Source organism: Berghia stephanieae, chromosome 3, assembly GCF_034508935.2.
Source record: "Berghia stephanieae isolate SIO BIC M18660-M18661 chromosome 3, UCSD_Bste_1.3, whole genome shotgun sequence".
Lineage (NCBI taxonomy): Eukaryota > Metazoa > Mollusca > Gastropoda > Nudibranchia > Aeolidiidae > Berghia > Berghia stephanieae.
Window position 1 is genome coordinate 56,422,891 of NC_088362.1, and position 9,677 is coordinate 56,432,567.

Consider the following 9,677-nt stretch of genomic DNA (forward strand, 5'->3'; position numbering starts at 1 on the left):
CCAATGGCTTATCACTAAAAAAAAATAACAACTTGAGCCTTTATTTAGCGCAATATCCACTAAACGTGATTACAAAGGGCCACTGGCCACAGTAACATGTAGAAAGAGACATGCCCCTGTTAGTTAGGCGATACAATTTTTTTCAGACAAAGACAACGCTAAGCTGTCAACGGCCAAGTACTCATTTTACACCTCAATACTGTGAGAGAATGTGAGTAAAGAGCTCAAGTATACGCCGAGCGAAGCTCGAACCCTGGACCTTCCGATCAGAAAGCAAGTGTCACACTAGACCACAAAGCCGCACAAAAGGGGGAAAAAAGTCATGCTTTGAAAATAATATAGCTAACCTCTTTTATTCCAAGAACCAAAAATAAAACATGATCAGACATGACGTATAAATCAAATAAATAATACAAATACGTCCATTTCCTAGAATTTGTGAATCAGAAGAGAGAGAGAAAACAAACAAAAAAGTAATTGAAATCTACCATTATAATACTATAACTTATAGTATAAGATATGCATAATGGCCAGAGTATCTCTAGCTATTATTAAAAAAAACTACCAGAAATAAATCACAAAATGATCATGTCTGTGTGAAACACTAGAGGATGCGCAAAACGTCTTGTTTGTTTGTTTGTTTTTAAGGGTTTTACGGCGCTTCCAACACATTTAGGTTATATCAGCGCCAGTAAAAAGGAAGAAAATTGGATAGTAAAAAGTTATAGAATTACAATTAAAGCACCCAAGAAAAAGTAAGACGTAGGGAACTAGGAACAAATAGGGATCAGATGTAGATTCCAAGAGCATACCACCAATGTACTTAGTTTGAGATCACCTATAAGTCTCATCCGGACACAAGCACAAAATCCAACAAAGAGGAATACACTCAAATGCTTACATTATACATTGGAAATAACAATTATAATAATACACAACAGAGAGATGATTTACAAGGAAAAAAACATCATCTCCCAAAACAATAACTATGCATTTGACTGTTTCCCTCCGAGCTAGGACTCCGGCCAGGGCCAGGATAAAACCAAGTAATCTCATTCCAAGACAAAGACAGAATAAGGGGATAGAAGACACAGTATGTACCCCCCTGCCCACTATGGGAGGTCAGGAACCCCACCCATCAAAACGTCTTGCATTCATCACAAAAATATTACAGACGAATCGACACAGATATGTGTCATTGTTGGATAGCAATCTATTTTTAGACGTTTAACCAAAAACAAATATAAAATACGAAATATGAAAATGGCAACGTATCAATTAAACTCATATTACTTTAAATCACTTGCTGAATATAATCATTATAGAGATCACAAGGACAAATTTAATAATTGTGTAAAGTAAAGGTGTCATAAATTCTTTAAAAAACAATTTCCAATTTGTTCATTTGCTTATCTGGCTTTAGGATTTTTCCAAAATAAATTAAAAGACAATAAGGATTTAACAAAAACATGGAACTAAAGTAGAGTCGTGGTCTTGATTTGTAGTATTATTAAATGTCCGTAGGGTTTTAGTCCTATTTTAGAAACCCAAACCATGTCACAGCTAAGTCAAAACATCGCTAGAGCTGCGTTGCTGTTTTTGTAATCTAAAAAGGCCATAAAAGTTTTAATCCTATTCTATTAGCCTAAACCATCTCAACGTTAAGTCAAGACATCCCTAGAGTCGTGTTGCTGATTTGTAATTACTAAATGTCCATAAGGTTTTAGTCCTATTCAATTAGCCTAAACCATGTCAAAGTTAAGTCAAAACATCGCTGGAGTAGTGTTGCTGATTTGTAATTTTAAAAAGCCCATAAAAGTTTTAGTTCTAATCTAATTGTTTTTAAGGGTTTTACGGCACTTGCAACACATTAAGGTCATATCAACCCCAGTAAAAAGGAAGATAACTGGAAAGTAAAAACATTCCAGATGTATAATTAAAAGGACTTGAGGAAAAAAGTAAGACAAAGGGGAATAATTAAAATAGGGAACAGATGTAGATTGCAAGAGCACGCCATCAGTGTGCTTAGTTTGAGATCACCTAAAAGTCTCACCCAGACACAAGATTCCAAAAGAGGAATACACTCAAGTGTTTACAAATCAATAAAGTTTAAAATGATGATTTACAATTTAAAAAATATCATCGCCCAAAACTAAACATTCGATTGTTTTCCTCCAGGCCAAGGACTCCAGACAAATCTAAGACATCTCATTCGACGACAACCACAGAAAGCAATAAGAAAACAGGTATAGGGGTATAGAAGACACAGCATGTACCTCCCTGACTACTATGGGAGGTCAGGATCCCCACCCAGCTATTATAATAGGCTAATAACCCATCTCAAAGTTAAGTGCAATTAAAATACTTAATCATCTGTTTAGCCAATATCCACAATGTTGTGCTCTATGGCGTTCTACAATTAATAATACTACAAATAAATAGGATGGTGCAATGAAATGTGTCCATGATAAATGATTACAAGTGGGTGAAAGGAATAATTAATGAAATTATTATAAATGCGGAATTAATGACAAATGTGATAATTTTTTACTGTAAAGCACTACCCAAAATGTTTTTGTTTTTAAGGGTTTTACGGCGCTTGCAACACATTTAGGTTATGTCAGTGCCAGTAAAAAGGAAGAAAATGGGATAGTAAAAAGTTCTAGAATTACAAATAAAGCACCAAAGAAAAAGTAAGACATAGGGGAACTGGGAACAAACAGGGATCAGATGTAGATTCCAAGAGCACACTATCAAAGGGTACTTAGTTTGAGACCACCTGTAAGTCTCATCCGGACACAAGCACAAAATCCAACAAAGAGGAATACACTCAAATGCTTACATTATAAATTCAAAATAACAAATATAATAATACATAACAGAGAGATGATTTACAAGGAAAAAAATATCTCCAAAAACAATAACTATGCATTTGACTATTTCCCTCCAACAAGGACTCGGCCAGGGCCAGGACAAAACCAAGTAATCTCATTCCAAGACAAAGACAGAAAGCATGTTGGAAAACAGATATAAGGGGATAGAAGACACAGTATGTACCCCCCTGCCCACTATGGGAGGTCAAGAACCCCACCCAGCTACCCAAAATGCCTCAACTTTACAATGCTCAATATGAATGAAAATCGAACAAAATTATGTGGTCATTGCCCATTTAAGTGAACACAAGTGTTCAGAGCATTGAAGGGAATAATTTACCTTTAATTTCTGCAACCAATTCTATTAATAATCTAAAGGGTAGAAAGATCAGTCCTTGATTGTTTCTTTAATAATTAAACATTTATTGTTCGTGAAGATGATTTGACTTATTCTATTGGTAAAACAGTACACCAGAAATTTAAAAAAAAATCTTTTAGAAAAACCTTCCAACAAAAACAAACAACGAATGCTCAAAATTATACTAAAAATATAAAGTTTATAGAGCAACATGACACAACCATTGACTACTTTTGAAATGACGAAAAGGAACCTGAATCCAATGCCTTTACAGGCAATTTCTTGGCTACATAATGACATATATATCAAATAAATTTACTCCCACTTACAAAACAAAAATGTTTCTGGTCCAAATCAACACATGGTTGAAATCACCACTTGTAATCTAGGAAAATACATGGTGATAGAGAGGATGGCAAAAACAAAACAAAACAAAAAAACTTGCACAAAACTTGTACACAAGGACTACTGAACTAGATAAAGATATGACCAAAGCTAATCAAAAAGGAATGACGAACATTCATAAGAAGCAACGTATCTGAAACAACTGACATTATCAATATTCATTATTTCTTCTCATAATGTTTTTCTCTTTCTTGCAGGTTGATTCTCATGTTTATAAAAGGAATGGAGTCCTGATGTGAATTAGTAGAGTACAACTTTTCATCACTCTTCACTTGTATTAATCAATTAAACAACAAATAGCAATGGATACGAAAAGGATGTGTAGGAGTGTGCTACATGTCAAAACAAAATAAAAAATAAATGTAACCTTTTTATATAGCACATTTTCCACCAAATTATGTGCTCACAGCGCTTTACAAGGGAACCTCGGCCAACAGCAATACTTAAAAAATAGGACAAGACACATTGCGTATTAGGCGCTATTACAATTATTTGTTTGATAGAGACAAAGCTGTGACTGGTCAGGCACCCATTTTACACCTGAGTGAGGTGACACAATGCCAGTAAAGAGCCTTTTCCAAGGACTCAACTTTGCACCACCTGGAGGGGGACTTGAACAGGGGACCTACAGGTCTAATGGTGAGTGTTGAAGCATAAAATCACACAAAAACATGGGCAACACTATTATAACATGGCTGAATGTGACTGTGACCCTCACTATGGGCCTAATCTTAACAAAACAACAGATATCTGACAAATTCTAAACAAAGACCTATTGCCTTACAAAAAAATGAAGCAAAGATACATCTATGCAATAAATACAAAAATAAGGTAATAAAATTAAAGCATAAATATGATTGCTAATAACAAAATGTATATAATATATGATGTTAAAATTTACAAAAGAAAGCTTGACACCACATACTATCAGATACTTTTTTTTTCTCTATCCACCCCTCTCAGTGAAAAACAAAAAAACAAAGGAAAAGAAGAGAATTTGTTTTGTATTAGTTTTGTTCATTTTTTTAAAATAACGGTTATCACCACACACTTCATTTCAGCATCAGTAAAAGGGAAGCTGGTAAAGAAGAATAGAGAAGTGATCTTCTCAATTTACCATAGGGGATCAAAGATCTCACCCAGAAAGCTTGCATTAAATTATGACCAAAACAACCCTCATAACACTTTCTGATGAGAATTCTTGATCGAGAGCAAGAAATCATATGACAAGAACAATTTGCAACATGTTTTATTTTTCTAGATTTAACCAGTTGACTGTCGTTCTCCGGTAAAACTTGTATTCAAAAATTTGGCCAGAAAAGTCGTCCTACAGATATCAATCGATTTAAATGATATTGTTTGTTTTGTTTTTAAGGGTTTTACGGCGCTTGCAACACCTTTAGGTTATATCAGCGCCAGTAAAAAGGAAGAAAATGGGACAGTAAAAAGTTCTAGAACTACAATTAAAGCACCCAAGAAAAAGTAAGACATAGGGGAACTGGGAACAAATAGGGATCAGATGTAGATTCCAAGAGCATACCACCAATGCACCTAGTTTGAGATCACTTATAAGTCTCATCCAGACACAAGCACAAAATCCAACAAAGAGGAATACACTCAAATGCCTACATCATACATTAAAATAACAATAATACATTACAGAGAGATGATTTACAAGGAAAAAAATATCATCTCCCAAAACAATTACTATGCATTTGACTGTTTCCCTCCCATCTAGGACTCCGGCCAGGGCCAGGACAAAACCAAGTAATCTCATGCCAAGACAAAGACAGAAAGCAAGTTGGAAAACAGATATAAGGGGATAGAAGACACAGTATCTACCCCCCTGCCCACTATGGAGGTCAGGGTCCCCACCCAGTAAATGATATTCATCTTGGAAAAAAAAAAGTTGTTTTTTTTTTTTGTCAAGACAAGTGATAATTGAAGTCGATCGATATTGAAGGACTAGTTTTCTGGCCAAACTTTTGAATACGAGATGTTCCAGTGTATAGCAGTCAACTGGTTTAGCATAAATTTGGACATAGCTGAAATCGCTTTGAGCTGGCACTACAATGGAATGCATGAGAATTAAATGAGTCGTTTTGACCAACACATATCAATGCATGAATTGTACAAAGGAAAACCAATAAACACAATTACTATTGGTTAATGGTATAAATATATACAAAGATTTGGAAAGGGCAGGGCACCTGTCAATGTTGCCTGGACAAGATTATATCTTTGCAAATATAATTTGCCTTTATTATTTTACATTATACTGTCTACAAAATCTTCTTGCTTAACCCTCTCCTTACCAACGATAAGAAAATCATCACATTCGTTACAATAAAACCAACACTTTTCTCTTTCAGATTTCTTTTATCGATCACAAAATTTAAAGAAAATTTCAACTTTTTAACTTTTTGTGTTGCTTGTTTTGCTGAACAAAAATATAAACAGCGTGTATTTAATCCTTTTGAGTTTAGAGTTTAAATGTTGGATGGATATGAAGCATTGCAGAAAATGGTCAGCAAGAAGAGAGTTAAAGCAGCTAAGTCAAGTTGTCAAAATGTTTCAGACAATATTGATGATAAATACGAACCTTCAACACCAGACATCACTAATCAAGCATTACCATGATAACATGAGCCATACTTGGATATTACAATTCTACTTTTGGCTAATTTTTAAAACTGGGATATTATAAAATTTAACCATAATTTTTTTCAAAACTGACAATACGTAATTTTTTTTTTCACCATAAAGGTGTTTAATACCCTGGTTAAATTCTATATGCTTTAAATCAAAACAGCGTTTTTCACTGTTTTCAAAGCCTATATTTTTATAAATAGTCAACCGACCCTTGTGACCATAAGTTATATCTTCTATAAATTTTTTTGCAAGCGACTGCAACAACAATTTTCTCTCTTAAATTTTATTTTTATTTTTAATTAGAAGTTTAGCAACGACTGCCAAATTTATAGTCCTCTCGGCAGTATACAGAAAAATGGTCATATCAATTTAAATACGAGCAGTAAAACATGAAATTCAATCTATACACTTGGCAATACACTGAAATGGAAGTAACAATTTTGTGAACAGTTCAAGATAAAGAAAGCTTTTTGTCTTTTATTTACCTATTGACATGAACAATAGTGCAAAGGCCCAGACTTTCTTTGAATTTATCAATACTGTTTAAGGCATGAGATTATCGTATCACAATACTCACATCACTTATTACACAACAATAACATTTGCCGTGTTCATTTCCTTTTGTGACGAAACCATCATATATATATAAAAAAAATAGATTCTTCTTACAATCTTGCTTTTTGGAATTCTGGACATGTTCTCTTGTCGCAAGAGTGTAAGAATTTATTTTTTTAATTCTACCCTTCAGTCGATTCTGATTTTGCAACCTATGAATAAAAGATATTTTCAAAAATATTTAAATGATATTTCTTTATTTTAAACATCTAACATTAGTGATATTTAATATTGAAACTTGATACCATTACGCATTACAATTCATGGTGAGGGGTAGAATAGAGATATGCAACATTATTGTGATGATATCTTCTCCTGGTCACAAGATAAAATATAAAGTTGTTACCCTGTATAGAAATATTTCATTATCAAAGAGGCCTTTCAATGTAATCGACAAGACAGTCTTATTGCAAGTCTCAATTCACATGGATAAGCTTCATTGCACTGTCTTTCCAAAACTATCTGATCAACAGGAGCATTTACATTTCTAAGTTATATATAAAGTTCTATTGCCACAAAAAATCACTAAAATCTCATTTCCTGTGAACCAGTATTAGAACTGGAGCTTTTATGACATCGCACACACATAAATTTAAAAAATAAAATAAATCAACAGGACATTTTCTTGTACAGAAACACTTCAGCAGTTTGCTATTATCTTGTCTTTATGAGATTTCACGAATGAGTCTATTGAGTTTGACATTTCATTTAAATTGTAATCATTTTGGTCAAAATTCAAAACCATGTTAAAACCTTTATAATGGATAGATAACATTCCTTGTAATCTTCATGTTTCAGATATATTTTACAAATGCACCAAAATATATGCAATATTAGAAAATTATTATCAAAAAATGAAATTATCGACAAAAATATCTTTTCTCTTGAAAACATTATTTTTTATAAAGAGGACTAAGCTATAAAAGAAAAATTAAGTAGGCAATTCCATTTTTTAAAATATGGAATTTTTTATACAAGTGACGAGTATTTACCTCAATATATAGTGAAGCCTTAAGGAGGCTCGTGGGTGTAAATGGGGCTTAGTTTGGGTGAAAATTATCAAATTTTGGAAATAACTGATTTTTATCAATTTATTCATTCCTTATTTCATTTCAACCCATATTTTTGCTGAATGAATAGTTTAAAACAGTAAAAAAAATTCAGTTCAAAACCCCTACCCAACGTCAGTGGGCTCAAAATCGGATACATATTGCGCTTTTTCCCAAAACTTATCTTATCACCATAAACGTTTTTTGGGACTTGACCATTTATCTAATTTCAATGCTAGAGCTGGCTACTTTGAATTTGTTTCTATTTAATAGTTTTGGAGTAAAAAATATTTTATATTTAAATATTGTTTTAAAAAAGTGAGGAAATGCTATTCAAATTTAAAAAAAAAAAAAAAGCCTTTGAGAGTGAATATCTACAAAATTAAGTAGCCAGGTATTTACAACTATGCTTAAACCATATATAACAATTTTAAAAACCAAAAGCAAAGAAGGAATAATAAAATGGTAGAGTCCCAAAAACTTGTTTATTTTCCAAGATGGCCAATCATTTTTTTAACCAGCATTAATTTGATCAAATCTTCCAGATTAAGGATGTTGGTAATTTTAGTATCGAGCCCCCTTAACAAGCTTGAGAAAAACGATGACAGGGAAGAAAATAGTGCAATAATATTTTTTTAGGCAAATAGGACCAGATCATCGTGGCTAATGTTGGGGATATCATTACACAAATTATATCACCTCTAACAATGTTAATGAATCCAAAAATAAACAAACAAAAAAAAATGTGTATAACCTACCAAAAAAATCAAAACCATAGCTCAATATAAAAGAAAATATGACAAATTTTGTTCATGCTGTTTTGTGTGTTTATTTTAATAGATAAAAGATTTTATAAAATAATAATAAAGACATGAAAAAGAGAATCTCCGAAAGTCACCTGAAGTCATGTAAATAATCATCAATTAAAAAAATTAGAAATGGGAAATATGAAGCTAGATGAGACTTTTCACAGTGCTTCAAATACAAAACAAAAAGAAGAAAGAATTATAGAATCTTATGAAGACTTATAAATAGATTTCTTAAAAACACACAAAACATAAGTTGCGATGAGCACTGGAATCATACATGAAAGAACACAAGAAATGATTTAAGGCACAGAAACAATCATCTGTTTTGGCCTCGTGGAATGCACACGATGAAGACTTTGGCAGTAAACAGGGCACAGTGTTATGCATTGTGCCTTCTCATTACTAACACATTCATGCAATTTTTTCCTATAAAATTTGTTTTGGTCAACATGTTTTAACTATTTATAAACAAACTCCCCAATTTTTGAAGTATCAAATAATAACACAAAGTGGAACTGGATATTCAAATATAGACGCATCTATTTCATGCCTATTGAAAATGAAAAAAAATTCCATTTCAAAATCGTATATAAACCACAGCTGATATGATCAACAACTTTCATTAATATCAAAATTTTATAATCAGATCTTAGTATTTCAGCAACAGAAAAATTAAATATCATTGTACATGCACACATAGACATATATATAAATGATTAAAAGTAAAGCTATGGTTGTAATGCATCTTGTAAAGCACCACTGAGTTTCCTAACACGCCGTGTTTGAAACTTTAAAAAAGGGCAGTGATAATCTAAGAGATGGTTTTTTTTGGTTCTAAATTTACTTAAGCCACACTTGAAGATATGGTTGTGATTCTAAAGAACATCAATATCACTGCTAAATGTCAATTGAAAGT

At 32.5% G+C, this 9,677-nt stretch overlaps 1 protein-coding gene across 1 annotated transcript in view; it reads right to left on the reverse strand.

The window, feature by feature from the left end:
* Positions 1 to 326: 326 nt before the first annotated feature.
* Positions 327 to 9,677, reverse strand: part of LOC144968051 (uncharacterized) — a 20,827-nt gene continuing 11,476 nt past the window's right edge. Inside the window, exon 5 of the mRNA XM_078906018.1 lies at positions 327 to 9,677. This exon is cut by the window's right edge and continues 824 nt beyond it. The gene's annotated coding sequence lies outside the window, so the exon portion shown is untranslated.